General features: G+C 51.7%; 1 protein-coding gene across 1 annotated transcript in view; it reads left to right on the top strand.

The window, feature by feature from the left end:
* Nucleotides 1-17,138, top strand: part of HIBADH (3-hydroxyisobutyrate dehydrogenase) — a 523,510-nt gene that overhangs the window by 450,675 nt on the left and 55,697 nt on the right. The window lies entirely within an intron of this gene.

The following is a 17,138-nucleotide window of genomic DNA, read 5'->3' as shown; positions in this document are numbered from 1 at the left end:
GACTCAGCAAATCCCTGGAAACTTCAAGGACACTTATTAGAGGATTAGCTAGTATGTATTTAGGCTAGTAAGTGGTATGTCCTGATGGCGTAGAAATTCATCAGATGGGCACCACTGAATTAAAGGTTCACTGATTTGGCAGATGAGTATCTCCTTTGTATTATGGATTATCAGTGCTCTTTCCAGATAACTCAGTAAATGTAACACTGCTGATCATGTAAGAGCTGGAGACCACATTCTGCCACCTTGCATGTAATGAATACAAGCATAGGTATTTCCTATACTGTGTAAGCATACATAGAGTTGTAGCTGTAGGTAGGTTGATTAGCGATGAGTCATCAAAATTTGCCAGTGGAGCTGAAATTGCCAAAGGACTGCATGCTCGCTGAAAACCACCACAAAGATGAATATTGAAAAACTACCTTACAAAATGCCCTAAAAAGGTAGAGTTCATGTTAGAAGATATATATAAGAACTCAAAGTCTGGGACTAGAAATTATAATCCCAGCTCTGCAGGATTTGATAGTAGCGGATGACAAAGTTGTTGCTGACTCATGATCAACGGTTATTAAAAGCTCAAACGTGATACTAGACGGATCTGGAAAGTGTATTTTCGGAAATGGTAAGACTGAGGTGTATCGCTTTATGTGAAGCACAGTTTTAAATGCCAAAACAGATAACAAAAAATGTAACATTTACGGCAATTGTACTGAAAAAAGCTGTGTACAGAATTACAAACAATCATTTGCAATGCAAACCGTCTTGCCTTTGGGACCATATATGTATTTAGCTATGCAGCACATTAGCCTAGGTGCTGAAACATCTACAGTTCTCTAACATGGAGGGAAAGTAAGCACCAAACTGCGTGACACGCCAGGGATGGGAACACATGGAGAAAAATATTGCTTTTCAGCGGGAAATGGTATAGTCCAAAGCTCTGTTTTTAATATAAAATCAGGGACTTCGGTGGTCATATCACTTAAAATACAAGATTTCAAAAAAATATTATTGAAAAAATATTATTGTCTACGGGTGCCCGTGGAAAACAATTTCAATGGAATCTAGAGAATGCTAAAGTGATTCTGGTATTTTACTAACCTCTGCTGGTCGTTTTCTATCATGACAATTAAATAGAGGCAGGTGAACAGAAAAAAAGTCCCTAAGCTGAAGCAGACAAGTCCTAGGGGTGATCTCCAGATCCCACAAAGTACATACACCTATAAGTATATACTAGAGGTCTTGAATGCTCGACCTAATAAGGTGCCTGATAAGTTTTGTGGTGGGACTATTTTGCTAGTTGACAGTAAAAAAAATGGACACCTGAGTAATTACCATCGGCTGAGATTATTCAAGCATTCCAGCTGTTGCTTTTATGATTTTTTGGGGTTTTGATTACATATTGCTGTAGTTGAATAGAAAAATAACGATTTCGTCTCTTGCTAGATATATCCGTGCCTATGTTGCCATGCAAGCTTGGAATAGTATCCTTCCACTCAAATAGAAAGGGATATAGCACATCCTGCCACTGCCAAAAGCCTCTCCACATGAAACTTGGCAGTGTCTTATGTCCCCAAGCGTGGACTTACTGCCCCTCCTACTGTACTGGCGCATGTAACTGTTAGGAGTTGCAGTGTAAGAATGACTGGTTTACAAGCTCTTGTGATGTAGACATTTAGGGACTGCTTTTAAATGTGCACGTGTTGCAGGCCCAGACGAATGAAGAGGCAATGTGGCCCATTACTTGCAGTGTTTTATAGAACGTGCTGAATCAGGGTCACACTTACTACATCATTAGAAATAGCTCCAAATGCAGGCTAGTCTGCCACGACACAGAGGGGAGGAAAGGGCAAATAAAGGGTTGTGGCCGGGGCACATGGATCCGATTGTTTTATGTTGCGTTTTTATTTTACTACACTTATGACATCACTCTTTTGGGTATGTCACTGTGATGTTGTGTTCGATCATATCAAACAGACTTTTTTTTGTGTTGACTGTTTGCTTGGGGTTTTTGTAACATTGGCTGGTTGGTCTCGTCATGGCTATGTAGCTCTAGCTTCGCTCTTTCGGTCTCCTAATCGGACAGGACTATAGGGTAATCTGGCAGTGTCTGTTTGTGGGCCTGTTCTATGGTCTGGTGGACCAGATTTTACTGTTGATTGCTCTGATATTATCACAATGATTGCGTGTAGCAAACAAAAAATGCCTGCTGTCTCCAATACCTTGCAAACCACCAATACAAAGTGTAATTACAAGTTCAAAACTGCCCTATTTGCAAATGTGGGCCACTTTTTAAGGAGTCTGATTCACAAATACACACACTTTTATTTTGGTGCCTGAGCCGATTTTCTTTCCCAGTCCGACCCTGGTGGCAGCGGACATGGAGATATAGGACTTCCTTGACAATTAGATCCTGAAAGACCCTTGGGAAGAGGGAGGATTTGGCTGCAGAGATGGAACACTCACTGCACATGGATCATGGACTGTATGCCCTTCTGTATTGGGGGATAATATTTCTACAAGGGAGACCCAAGGATCACTGGGGACCTGGGTAAGAACTATAACAAAAAAACACGCTGCAAGAGGGGCGTGGCCAAGATGGCGGCCTGAGTAGACGTGTCTCGAGAGGCTCCCCGGCCCTAAGCCCCATTGCCACGTAATTTCTAGCTATCACCCCCCGTGCTTCAGCCCAAATCCAAGCTCGACCCTCTCTGCTGCCCTGGGGAGCTATCGTTCGGACTCCTCTGGCCGTGTGACTGCCGGTGGCCCCGCTTTCCCAATCGCCGGGGAGGACGGCGTAATGGCGGCGCAAATCTGAGACCCTCCGCAGCGCGGCTGCACTGCGGGGGCAGCATACATCCCGCCGGAGAGCCGTGGACTGGCACACCGGACGGCAGTGACGTGCGCCCAAGGGCTGCGGGGGTCCCCCGGAGGACGCGGTGCGTCCCGCACCCCCCGGACATAGTGCGCCACGCAGGAGGACCCCTGGCAAATCTAGGCCCCGGCGTGGGCCTGCCAGAGAGCCGGACTGGTCCGTCTCCGGCGGCCTCGCGGCGCCCACATCCTGCGCACATCCACCCTGCTCCGCCGAGGGACCGCCGACCTGAGCTTTGGACGCCTACGCAGACCGACGACCCGCGACCTCTGCTGTGGCTGTGACCGGTGCGCCGGCGAAGAAGGTTAGAGCCCTTCCGCCGTGCGCCTACATCCCGACGTAGACGGGCCTGCCGGCCCAGCGGTCGGCCACCCGAGCACGGACACCCGGCCCACTGCACGGCGGTGTACCTGGGAGCCGGTGTTCTCAGCCTCATAAGCAGCCTACCACTGACTTCGGGTCCCGGCGTGGGCCTCTGGGCGCATTCCCGCGCCCTCACCTGGCGGGCCTACAGTTCCTTGCACCGTGAGAGGCGCCGTCCTCCGGCCCTGCGCCCTCTCGCCGGCCATCCCCCACTTCATCAGTGGCCCCTGGGGGGGGCGCGCTGAGATCGGTGGCCTTGCTCCGCGGGTGCCTTATCCGCCCTGGAGAGGGCCCTCTGGACACTCTGGGACCACGCGTGGGCTTATCGGGTGACGGCGCGGCCTGGCTCGACGGCGCCCTGCACCGGGCTCACTCGCCCCCACACCTCGCCGGAGTCTCCCCCGCATCCCCGATCATCGGCGGAGAACTGTCACCTGAACTGAGGCCTGCTTCTACGGCCCCTCCGGGCACAGCAACCCCCGCCGGACGCCTCCTGCTACTTTAGACCCCGGCGTGGGCCTGCCCGGGGGTCGGAAGGATCTCCAACCGCCACTCCACCCACAGCGGGCATCTCACTGGCGGCGCCGGCCCGCTACTGGAGGGGACCCGGAACCTCCCGTCCCCCTGACTTCCCGGAGGAGGGGTCCGCCACCGACGTGAGGAACCACACAGCAGTGCACCCCCGCATTGGAAACGACCCCTAGGACGTGGGGGGTAAGGTGAGAGGCGCCCTGCGTCCTGGACTACCGCTTGCTTCCCCTCCCCTGGGTCCCTGCACTCTCTGCTGGGTGTCCCTCGCCTGCTGGGGTCGGTGTCACTACCCTGCTGGACATTGTCCTGAGCCTCCGCTCGCCGGAACCGTCATTCCGGGCCTCCTCCCAACTGCCTGCTATCTGCTACCCACCGGCTCCCCCGCTTGGTCGATCAGCCCGTCTGTGGACATCTTCGCAGCCTTCGACTGCTTCTGGGGCGCTGCTCTTCAGCCTGGTGCCACAGCACTCTTCATAGACCAGCGTTGCTCTTCCTCACTCAGGCATACCCTTGCTCAACGAGGCGCAGGGTCCCCAGCCCGGCTGGCCTGGTCGCCTCTACCCCCATCGCCTCACCGGCCACATCGCATCCTGAGCGCCACCCCTGCGGCGCCACACGAGAGACTCTTCCTCCGGCCACCCCCAAGACGCCTCTTCTTGGGTCGCCGCTCCTCGCCATTTCACGGGACAGCTCTGGTTCGTTCACCACTCATCACAGTTAGTCTCTCTGTTGGGTGACTACTCATCGGCGTCCGACGACGCCTGCCGGTTGGCCTGCCACCCTGCACCGGACACAATGGCGCACTCTAATCGCAAGGGGACCCGGAACGTGGTGGAACTCATGCATAAAGCGACGTCGAAAGGTGACAAGACCCAACCACAGTCGTCCCCGAGGCCCCCCGCGAGCCCTCAGCCACAGGATGAAGACTCCGCTCCGATAACAAAAGCCTTCCTGGCCTCCCTCTTCAACACACTGTGTGAAGACTTCCAGACTCTGAAACAGGACATGGCCGGGGAACACCGCGAACTCCGTCACGACATCGACGGCCTGGGTGAGCGTGTTGCCTCGCTGGAAGAGGCTGATCGGTCCCGCAGTGAGGAGGTGGAGCGACTTCAGCAGGAAATCCTACGACTTCAGGATCAACAGGTGGACTTACAGTCGCACTCTGAGGACTTGGAGAACCGCTCCAGGCGGAATAACATAAGGGTCAGGGGGGTCCCGTTGAAAGCTGAAAAGGACAGTGTGGCCAACTACCTACAGGACCTATTCAGACACATTCTGGGGGAGGCGAGCGACTTCGAAATCCGCATCGACAGGGCGCACAGGGTGGGCATGGCACGCAGGGCGCCAGCACCACCTCCGGACATCCTAGCGTTCCTACCGGACTTCCCCCTGAAGGAACGCATCCTTAGAGAGGCCAGGAAAGCACAACCCATCAAATTTCGCGATGACCCGGTGGCCCTTTTTCAGGATCTCTCTAATATCACCCTGCTGAAACGCAAATCCTTCAGACCTGCGACGAACTTCCTGAGGGAGGCCGGGGTACCCTACTCCTGGGGCCACCCGTTCCGTCTGATCTTCAAGTGGAACGGATCCCTTCACCAGCTTAGATCGCTCCGCGACGCCTGCTCCCTGCTTGGGATCGACATACCGGACGGTCCCACCTCCAGAGACGCCTCTCCGTCCCGGTCGCAGGGAGACCCACCTCGCCCTGCGACTGACGGCTGGCAGACAGTCCGCAGAAGGAGAGCGCCGAGAACCGTCCCAAAGCCAGACCCTATCACGGCCGCTCAGGAACGAGAAGCTGCAATACAGGAAGTGGCGGACAACACGGCACCCGACCTGTAGAATATTGCCCTTATGGATCTTGACCAGCTTGGGGGTGTTCTCTCATTTGAACGTAGCTTGACGGGGGTCTGGGCCGGGGAGCCGCCGATTGGGCTGCAACCACGGTACCCCTTTCTTTGACTTTCTACGGACCTGTGCCCTGCACGACTAGGCCCGAGACTTTTACTGGTTTCTGTTGGGGGGGAGGTTCTGGGAGGGGATGGGGAAGTTGGAGATGGGGGGTTCGGTACTTGCAGGGAGTTGGGGGGGGTCCACTCTGTTGGGGTTAGGGTGGCCACGGGGGGGGGCTGTTGGGGGGGACCAGTACGCCATGGGGGGTGGGGACCAGTACGCCAGGGGATCTTTACATACACCAGGGTTTGCCCACGTTCTCCACTGCTGCGCAGCGTTTTGCGGAATTGAGCCCGTTCACCCCTACGTACCCCGGTGATGGCTGACATGCTCAAAATCCTGTCCCTTAATGTCAAGGGACTCAATAACCCGATTAAGCGCAGGGCTGTCCTCTCCTACCTAGAGAACTCGGCAGCCGACATCTGCCTGCTGCAAGAAACCCACCTCTTGGCTAAGGATTGGCACCGGCTGCGCTCCCGCGCTTTCCCACAGCAACTATTCTCCTCTCTCACATCAAAGAAAGCTGGGGTGGCTCTGCTCATATCACGGCGCTTCAAAGGCAAGGTAGGGGCTAAAATAGGGGAAATCAAGGGACGCCTTCTAGCCCACGCTTTCCAGATTGGCAACACCACCTACGCAATAGGCTCCATCTACTCCCCCAATACCGGTCAGGAACCCTTCTTGCTTTCCGCAATCTCGGAAACGCTTCAGACACCTCACACCTACATGCTCCTAGGGGTGGACCTTAACCTCGTCATGGACACGGTCAAGGATAGATCGGGGCACCGTCACGGGGACACAGGGGCGATTTCGCAGAAAGGCACTACTTGGCTGCATGATAGGGACATCTCGGACCTTTGGAGGCACGCACACCCGCTTGCAACGCAGTACACATTCTACTCACACGTACACCACACCTACGCCCGCATAGACCACTTCATGGGCTCATCGACCCTCATTCCCCACATCACCGCAGTGGCGATTGTCCCGGCTGCCCTCTCCGACCATCAAGCAATGGAACTGACACTTCAAGTACCCTGCACGCCACGCACTCCGGGGTCGCGGAGACTTAACGAAACCCTCTTACAAAAGCCAGCGGTCGCCCGCCAACTTCATAAATGCATCTCGGACTACCTGGCCACCAATGATACCCCTGAGGTGTCGATGTCGTCCTTATGGGGAGCTTTGAAAGCTGTCGTTAGAGGGGAGCTGATAGCGATATCAGCTGCAGACGCCGCACTTCGCAAAGAAAAGAGGAGCGACCTCTCCGACAAAGTTGCGGAGTTGGAGAGAGCTCACAGCCGCACCGGAGCCCCGAGAATTTGGCGCCAACTTAAGGCCGCCCGGGCTCAGTTGGCTAGCCTCGATACCGACAGAGCAGAATTTGCTGCTCTTCGCCTCCGCCACACGTACTACGTGGGGGGCAACCGCACCGGCCGGCTCCTGGCCAGTGCCTTGAAGGCCAAACTCCAACGCTCCAAAATCACGACGCTGCTAGACGATGCCGGCGAGGCAGTTACCGAGGACGCACAGATTGCCTCGGCCTTTCGCTCCTACTACGCCTCTCTGTATAGCACAGATACGGCGTCGCCGACAGCCATTGACGCTTACTTGCAATCGGCCAACATTACGCCGTTATGTTCAACGAGCGTGGAAACCCTTGATGCCCCCATTCGCCCCGACGAGATCCTCGCTGCCATTGCACGCCTCCGTCCGCTTAAATCACCGGGCCCTGACGGCTTCTCGTCGGGCTTTTATAAGTCCTTCGGCCATGTTTTAGCGCCTATCCTCGCCAGGCTCTTTAATTCCTTTGAAGGGCCAAGCTCCATCCCGCCCGATATGCTTGCAGCCGACATTGTGGTCCTGCCTAAACCGGGCAAGCCCCCAACGCACTGCTCCGCATTCCGCCCCATCTCCTTACTCAATCTGGATCTGAAGCTGTTCACGGGGGTACTGGCGGCTCGCCTGGGCCCCTGCCTCCCGGGCATTCTCGAACCGGACCAATCGGGCTTTGTCCCGAACCGCCAGTGCAGTGACAATACCAAAAGACTCCTGCACCTCGTGGACAAAGCTCATTTTCAGGTTTCCGACTCTGCCCTAGTAGCCATCGATGCGGAGAAGGCTTTCGACCGTGTCGATTGGACTTACCTGCAGGCTGTGCTGCAACGCTACCGCCTGGGCGACCGGTTCCAGGCCTGGATCGCGAGCTGCTACTATCGTCCCTTGGCCCGTGTCCGGCTGGGCGGCCTCAAATCCGACCCCTTCGAGATACAGAGGGGAACTCGCCAGGGCTGTCCCCTCTCACCACTCCTATTTGCCCTATACATAGAGCCCTTGGCGCAGAAGATCCGCGATAATCCCCACATTTTAGGAATGTCTTTCGGCAACGAACCCCACGTGGTGGGATTGTACGCGGACGACATAATCGCCGCGTTGGACCGTCCCTCTAGCTCCATACCAGCGCTTTTGACGGAGCTGGACCAATTCGGCAGGGTGTCGGGTTTCAAGGTCAACCAGGGGAAATCCCTGATACTACCCCTTGGCAGCCATGCTCTTTCCAACAGCCCACCGGCCACCTTCGGTTGCCAACTGCGGTCCACCACCCGTCTGCCATACCTGGGGATTACTCTGACCTCCTCCACGGTCTCGACGGTTACTCACAACTACTCTACCTTATCATCCCAAATCCGGGCTGACCTCGCGCGTTGGTCGAAGCAACCCCTCTCCTTACTCGGGAGGATCGCGGCGGTAAAGATGTCGGTCCTACCCAAAATACTATACACCTTTCAGACCCTCCCGGTGTCACCGCCAATGGGGACGCTAGCTGACCTCCAACATGCTCTTCACCAATTTGTGTGGGAGGGGAAACGCGCTAGACTACATCGTCAAGTGGCGCACAGGACTGTGGACGAGGGCGGCCTCGGGATCCCAAACTTGCTGCAGTATTTCCAGGCCTCGCAAATTCGGTATCTGGTGGAATGGTACCGGCCCGAATCGGAGAAAAGATGGCTCTTTCAGGACAGGGCCATGGCACAGACCTCCCTGTGGAAGATACCGTTTCTTGCTCGCCGGCATAGGCCGCGTTATCTCCTCCGTTCCCCTATTACTCGGACCACTATGGCAACCTGGGACATGGTGGCAGTCAAACGGGGCCTCACGACCTTCCCGTCCCCACTTACTCCACTCTTTGACAACCCCGCATTCCCACTCGGCACGGACACTCGAGCTTTCCTGCAATGACGTGATACGCCGTGCCGATCGGCCGGGCACCTCTTTGACACGGAGGGGTTCCTTCCTCTCGCCGAGCTCTCGCGAGACTATGGAGTGGACAACCCTCACATGTATCAATATTTCCAGATCCGCCACTGGCTCTTGAGCCCGGACGTTGCCCCTCTGGTGGGCCGGCAGATGACACCGTTCGAACGCTGGCTTGTGTCCAAAGACTCAGATAAACATCTTATCTCAGATCTCTATCGGATGCTCTCCCCTACTGCCGACCCTGCTAAAACCGCTGGGCAGCGGCGCTGGGAAGCGGAATTTGGAAGACCTCTTTCCACGATCGAATGGAACCACATATATTACAGGGCCGCCCACACTACCCGCAACTCCAAAGCCAGGGAATCGGCGATAAAATTGGCTATATATTGGCACCTTACCCCAGCGAGACTCAACCAAAGCAACCCGACCCGTAGCGCGCTGTGTTGGAGAGGATGTGGCAGCCGGGGTACACTGACTCACCTCCTATGGGACTGTCCCACCTTGCAGGAGTACTGGAAGGTCGTCCTGGACGATATTGACTCCACATTCGATACTGAGATCCCACGTTTCCCAGCATACACACTCCTAGGACTTCCAAACGCACTTACATTCCCCCTACGATCAGCTCGCGGCAAACAGATGGGCATCGCCATGCAGGTAGCGTCGCAACACATCTTGTCGCTATGGGGCTCTACTACCCCACCCACCCACACTGGCTGGTTACACAAACTGTGGTTCACCTTGGGCATGGAACGGATTCAGGCCACACTAACACATACCACTGACGCATTCCGCACCACTTGGCAGCCACTCCTAGCGTTGCTCTCCAGGGAATTCCACGAAATCACCTGCCCGAAGTACCTTCGTATCCTACAACTTACGGACTGCATGATAGACCGAACGCAAACAGAGGCACCCTGATACATTTAGTCTTGCAATACCTCACAAGACTACTATGGAAGACTGGCGTACTGGTGGGGTGGGGGGGGTGCTGCTTTGGGGTGTTAGGGGGGGGCGGGTTCTTAAGGCTGGCTTGTTTACTTGTTGCCCCGTCTAGGGGCGTCTTTCGACCTCCGGGCACTACCTTTACATCTGAGCATGCTCACCCTGCTCATCTAACGCTTATTAAGAGAAGACGTGTCTGTCTGTCTCGCTCGCTTAACCTGCCTGTTGATTGTGCTTAGCTATGCCATGCCTTCTTTTTCTGTTCTGAAAAATTCAATAAACATACTTTGAAATTAAAACACGCTGCAATAGCAGTATTTTTTATGCAAACAACCAAATGGTGACGAAGTGTATTCAAGGCAGTTTATAAAAAACTATTTTAGGACACATAGCAGCGCAGTAAATATTGGCACAAAAAAGTCTTTAAAAACACAAACCCTCTGATTGTTGAAAACTTGCCATAACGGGCAACTATTCTTCTGTTTGTTGATCTCAATTTATCACTTGACATTGGTCCCTTGCTGGCTGTGCCACTGGATTCAAGCTAGCCTGGCTGATGGGGAGTGATGGCCCGAAACCGGTCCTAGGATGCTTGTTTCCATTCCTGGGAGGACCTGGCCTGGTAGGTTGGGCTGGACTGGGTAGCAGGGTCAAGACTGATTTGCATATGACTCGGTCCAAACTGGAGTGGCGTGGTGAACAAAAGAACGATGGATTTAACCAATATCTCTTGATCGGGGGTGAGTGTTTGAAAAGTTTCAGCACTCCACCCATCATCTTGTGTTTGCTATGGGCGAGATGCAGCAGAGTTCACCATAAGGTGTGGGCTCGATGCAACCAACTCGCTTGGCAGACGATTTAGTCGTCGGTGGCCTTGTGGTGCCATGCCTGGCTGAGAATGACTGGCATTTCAGGGGATATCCAGGCTTCCCTCAAGGACATACTCTTTGATGGCTGTCACCTCTTTGGAGTGAAGGCGGATTCAGCGCTGGATCCCTTTAAGTACAGCAGAGCTACGGCCAGGTCTGTGGGGTTGTCTTTGGCCCCTTGCCAACCACAATCTGCCTGTCGGCCCTTTCGTGGCCATGTAACGGCTCTCCAGGTGCACCCATTACCTCCCAGCCACGACGGCCAGAGGCTTTCCAGCATTGTTGTGGCAGAGGTGTGGGTCCCATAAACAACATGGGTCAGGTGGCCAGCAGTCAGGTCAGTCTTCCACTACCCTGACAACTGCTGCTTCCAAGTCTCTTTAATTTGGCTTCCTGACATAATGGACACCCAGTGGAGGCAGGATATGCCATCACCTGCCCCGCTGGCGGTTAGTGACATCAGACCACTGGATCTTGGAGATCATCCAAAGGGGGTACTCCCTCACCTTTGTGACTACCTTGCCACCCATGCCACCCACAAGTGATCATCTCACGTAGGACCATCATCTCTTCTTGCTCCGTCAGGAAGCGCAGGCTCTCTTGGCCAAGGGAGCCATAGAGAGAACATCTGCATTTGAAGTAAGTTGTTGTTGTTATTCTCTGCTTTCTGGTGCAAAAGAAGGACGGTCTTTTGTGTCCTATCCTAGACCTGCACCTTCTGAACCTGTTCTTGAAAGAGGAGAAGTTTGAAATGGTCACGCTCGCCTGTGTTCTGTTTGCCCCGGACCCGGTCAGCTGGATGGTAACTTTGGCTTGCAGGACACATACTTCCACATCCCTTTCCTGGCTGCCTACAGACGTTACCTGCGGTGTAAGGTGGGCCAAGAGCACTTTCAGTTTGCTGTGCTCCTTTTCTGCCTTACCAGTGCCCCTCGGACCTTCACAAAAGTGATGTCGGTAGTTGCAGCTCATTTGCTGAGGTCTGGGGTTCCAGTCTTCCCCTACCTTGACGACTGGTTGTTGAAGGCTGCTCGCCCCAGGCGGTCGTTTCCCACCTTCAGACTATGGCGAACCTCCTACATTTGTTGGGGTTCACTATCAACGTGACAAAGTCGCACCTGATTTCCTCTCAGATGCTCCCCTTCATCTGAGCTGTTCACAGAGAGTTTCGTGCCTACCTCATGAGCGGTAAGTCCAGGATATTCAGGCTATGATTTCTATATTGCAGCCTCTATGCTTGATTTCGGTGAGACTGACTCTGAGGCTGTTGGACCTCATTATCTCCTGCAACCTGTTTGTAACTCTTGACCTTCGACATATGCGGGCTCTGCAGTGGGACCTGAAGGCCCAGTGGGTGCAGCGTCAGGGGAGTCTCACCAACATGGTTCAGATCTCTCCAACATGGTTCAGATCACAGAGGGAACTGTAAAGATCTGCAGTGGTAGATAATGAACTGCAATTGGGGCAGTGACAGACCCCTCTCTCTTCTCCAACTGCTCTGACTGTACTGACAGATGCATCACTCCTGGGCTAGGGCGGCCATCTGGTAGAGGTGGAGATCAGAGGATTCTGGTCTACGGCGGAGTCCGAGCTCAACACCAACCTATTGGAGCTTAGGGTGATTTGCATGCCATTGAAAGCCTTTCTTCCTTCGACCAGGGGAAGACCACTGCAAGTGTTCACGGACAAAGCCACTGCCCTGTGATACTGCAACAAACGGGGCGAAGTGAGATTGTGGACCCCCTGTCACAAGTCGCTGGATCTTTGAATATGCTGGAACATCCGGACATTTCCCTGGTGGTTCAACAACTGGTGGGCTCTCTGAACGTCGGAGTGGACAAACTCAGCCGAAGATGCCTAGCAGATCATAAATGGCATCTCCATCCGAAGGTTGTGCTAAGTCTCTTTCAGCAGTGGGGAGAGCCTTGTTAGGTCTGTTTGCCACTGACAAGGCGCACAATGTCCGCAGTTTTGCAGGATGGACTTTCCAAGGTGACTCTTGCTCGAGTGAAGCTCCAGCCTCCTCTACAGCTTTCCGCCAATACCACTCCTGTCAGGGTTCTCAAGAAGATCAGGAACGACTGGTCCCAAACATTCCTTGTGGCTCTGGATTGGTCATGGAGAGTCTGGTATCCCGAGGTGTTGAGCATGGCCATTGGTCCTCCAGACAGGCTGCCTCTTCGAGAGGATCTTCTGTCGCAGTAACAGGAGTGTCCTGCACCTAAAGCTGCGCATCCTCCACCTTCATGCGTGGAGATTGAGCGGCGACTGTTGACAGCTTTCGACCTTCCTCCCCGAAGTCTTTAATGTTATTCTGGCAACCAGGCGTCCCTCCAAGTCAATATACGTCTGCTGTTGGGATATGTTTGTCATGGTGTGCTTCCCACAACGTTGACTGCCTTTCTACACCTTTATCCAAGGCTCTCTTGTTTGCTTTATCTTAATCCCAGCAGGGCTCAGCTCTGGGAACAGTTAAAAGGTTGTCTCTCTGTCATCTCCGCATTTTTGCGGTTGCTGGACCAACCTTCTCTCTTTTAGTCACCTGTTGTGGCTAGGTTCCTAAAAGGTCTTCAGCATATGTTTCGCCTATGCCATTCATCATGCCTTAGTGGGACCTCAATCTGGTCCTCACCTTTCTTGTGTGCACCATTTGAGCTTTTGCACAATTGCGCTCCTAGGCTATTAACCATCAAAACTGCCTTTTAAGTGGCATTAACATTGTCCGGAAGGGACAGCAAATTGCAGGCCCTTTCTGTACACCATACTTATACCACCAAGCTGATTCTTCCTTTTGGAAGGTTGTGACTGCCTTGCATGTAGGCCACAACATTATCTGATATGAATAGAGGGTTTTTAATGATTCAATATAAGAACAATAAATTATTCCATTGTATTGATTCTAATACAACGCATAATGCACAATCATAATAGCACATGGGGTGACATTGCAAATACAAGAGTAGAGCAACTTCCTCATATTTTTTCCTTTCTTTTTTCTTTATTCTTGATTGATAAACATTTCATCAAAAGTGTGTGCAGCTTGATATAGATTCCAATACAGCCTACGCATTTCGTCCCTTTTTCTCAGGACTTCTTCAGGGCAAGCAAATCATGTTTCAAGCAGAACTGAATCAGGCCCCAGTTCCCCTTTTAGCATAACGATTTCTCAAGGTAACCCATGCAGTAGTGTATCAAAACTGTGTATTCAAGTTGGCGAGCGAGGAAAATCCACCTCACTGCGAGATTTTTCTTTGTTCGCGATCGCCAACATCAAGTTGGCGAGCGCAAGCGTGGAAAATAAACCTCCTGGTGAGATTTCTCAAAGAGGGGGGGTCATGTTTCTCATTGCTAGTGGTTGCGTATGCTTGCGACCGCTCGCGTTGAGAAACTGCCCATTCGCTTTGAGAAAGCTGCAGCTCGAGTAAAAATCTACTCGAGCGGCAGAAAAGGTAAGCCTACGCTGTGCATGGTGCTGTTCGCAATGATTGCACAGTGCGGACAAGCATCCAGCACTGTGCAATCACCGCGAACAGCATTTTTATACCGTACTCCGGCCCTCGCAGAGATCAGTTGAGTTTTTTTTGCGCTTCTCTTAGTGTAACTCCACGAACTCCGGCCAGGGTTAGTTATCTACCCATCAATTAAATTCTCCTGCTGCTACTATTTTAGTAAAAGATAGAACCTGAGATGGCATTTGGCTATAGAACTCTGTGGGGGAATTTGGCTTTCCTTACAGTGCTTACAATGGTACTTAGCGTCAGTCTACACTCTACAGATAAATCTGTTCCCTTGATCTGTTCTATTTTGTGTTTACGCATTTAGTGTAATGCGGATATAAAGTAAGTAAATGAATACTAATTCACACATATTTTCGAATAATTTATGTACGATGTGTTGAACTAACCACAAACACATTGTACTGAAATTTAAGAATAACATACGCTCGAGTCTTGTTTGGTGGTGGTTTCGTATAGCAAATGTAACACAATAATTTACTGTGATAGATTTACTCGAACCATCCGCTTGCAATTCCCAGACACGGAATCCTGCCCGAAAATGTTGTCCATCAGAGTTTACCAGCTATGTGACAAATGCATTTTTAGTGTAACATGTAAGCCGCATCTCTAACCTTGCTAGCAATCAGTGTGCGATGCCGAGCAAGTGGTACGATTAGTTATTCCCTCGATTGCCTTATATTCAAATACTCAAGAAGGATGACGCTAACATTTGAATGTGGAGACCACATCTGAGAGTATTTTCTGTGTATACGTGTGTTTTTTGGAAACCTTTTCCTTTTTCCGTGGCCTTCTCTTGACCATCTGTGGGACTGTTTTAGCAGCCTGCTGCCCCTGAACGGACAGGCTGCAGTATTTCCCCCTTGACAAAGATCCCACACACGACAATATTCTGGGCGTTATTTAAACATGATTGATGGGTTTGTGAGCGCCCCTCGAGCCAGCCCCCTCCAGAAAGCACTCGCTAAAACCTCTAGATTGTGTAAGAATTAATCAAACCAGCGCAGCGTATCCTGTTAAGCCAATGCATATAAGCAATAAAAACCGCTTTTGCGCTGGAGGTATTAAAATAACAGGCTAATGGATTCACATTTCCTCTTAATTACCATATCAAGATGGAGTTGTTCTATTGAATTGCCCTCGTCTCAGATGTTGGACTACCCTGACCTATTAACTTGTCACGGTGTAATTAAGATAAACTGGGGATTTGCTTTATATCAGCGCTAATTGGTTTATCAATATCTGGTACTATTTACATCTGTAAACGTATGTCTTCACATTGAGGCGTATCTGCCCCCGGCTATAAGGTCTGTTTCTCCCGTGTTCAATTGCCGTCCGCAGCTGAACCAGACATGGCCTAAATGTCCCTGTGAGAAGAAGCACCTTGATTGGGTTCACTAAGCACCTCCATCTTCCTTGCTCTAAACAAGCTCTCTAAAATCTTGTTTTCGTCCATTTAGTAAATGCTTTGTTGAAGTAGTGATTTGGAAACATCTATCATCAGCATCACCATGGGGGTTTGGTTGTGGTTTGGTGGTAATTGAACTTGTTCTTAAGAGAATCCTATAGTGACATGGTGTGGCTTGGGGTTTAACTTAGTCTTTCAATAGCACACTAGTGCTGTTTCAGCGCTCCTTGAAGCCCTGGCGCATGTTCTCTCTGGTTGCAGCACTACTCTGTGGCCGTAATCCTTATGCTGTGGCGCCTTTGTCTTTGACTAGTGATGATCAGCCTGCAGTGGTTACTGCTTGGTAGAAGAAGTTCAATTGAAAAAAAGAACCCGTGCCTGGTTTTTCCGGAGATCTTCTAGTGTGCTTTGTGTGCGGGTGTCTGAGCCGCAGGACGTTGTTTAGTTAATTTCGTAGATTTCATTTGATAAAAAATGAGCAAAGGTAGCTTTGAAGTGTGGTGATTTACACCAGCATGTGGCCCAGCCCTGTACCTGGCATTGGCATGCATCCCTCCAACCTAGAAACACAAAGAACATTCTAGCACAAACACACTAACACACCCTTGCGCGCACAGAAGCCCATGGCATAAGAAAGCGCTCAGCCCCACAATGTGGATACATAGGTCTATCTTTATGTATAAGCATATGTTACTCAGCAATAAAGCCACCTTCACACGTGCCTCGTAAACGATTATTAACAGGTCTAGAGAGAATCACTGATTTTTCTATTTCTCTCTTATTTTCACTTTTTCACATTTATCAACGTCTTCTCTCGGGTAGTGTCAATCCCCATAGCCTGTTTCTGGTTCATCTTTGTTGAGCTGCTGTCTGAACAAGCATACGCAACACCCATAGTTCTGGCTTGCATTGTGAGTCTAGATTGAAATGTGTTTGAAAATCCTGCTACAGTGAAAAAGCAAAATATGCAATGCTTGCTCCTGTATGCAATGCAGCTAATGAAAAAATAAGTTAATTTATGATGATACAGTGTCCTTTTGAAACGTAAAATAATTTATCATGCATTGCTGTGCAAGGACTCCACAGTGGCAGAATACGACACACGTTTAGGCTAGAGTTCCTTTCAGTTCCGAAAGCGTTCCTCTGCCTTCTCATCTCTACGCACTCCTCATCTGTGTCTCATCTGATAGCCAACATTCTAATGTATCTTTATGCCACTGCATAAAATAGGGTCTCAAGTTGTGTACTCCGTGTGTTATTTACCTCCTCGCCTGGAGCAAGGATACTGCGATCATTTAATTTTGACCCTCCTCAAATGGGGATAGACCTCCAGCACGCAAGGCTTGATCGTTTTCACAACCAACCTCCTGCCAGTAGTCTGTCGCTTCATCACTTCACTCCAAAACAACTGCACCATA

The sequence above is a fragment of the Lissotriton helveticus genome, chromosome 10, assembly GCF_964261635.1.
Source record: "Lissotriton helveticus chromosome 10, aLisHel1.1, whole genome shotgun sequence".
In the NCBI taxonomy this organism is placed as follows: Eukaryota; Metazoa; Chordata; class Amphibia; order Caudata; family Salamandridae; genus Lissotriton; species Lissotriton helveticus.
Note: the sequence above shows the minus strand (reverse complement) of the source record. Positions and strands in the feature narration are given on the sequence as shown.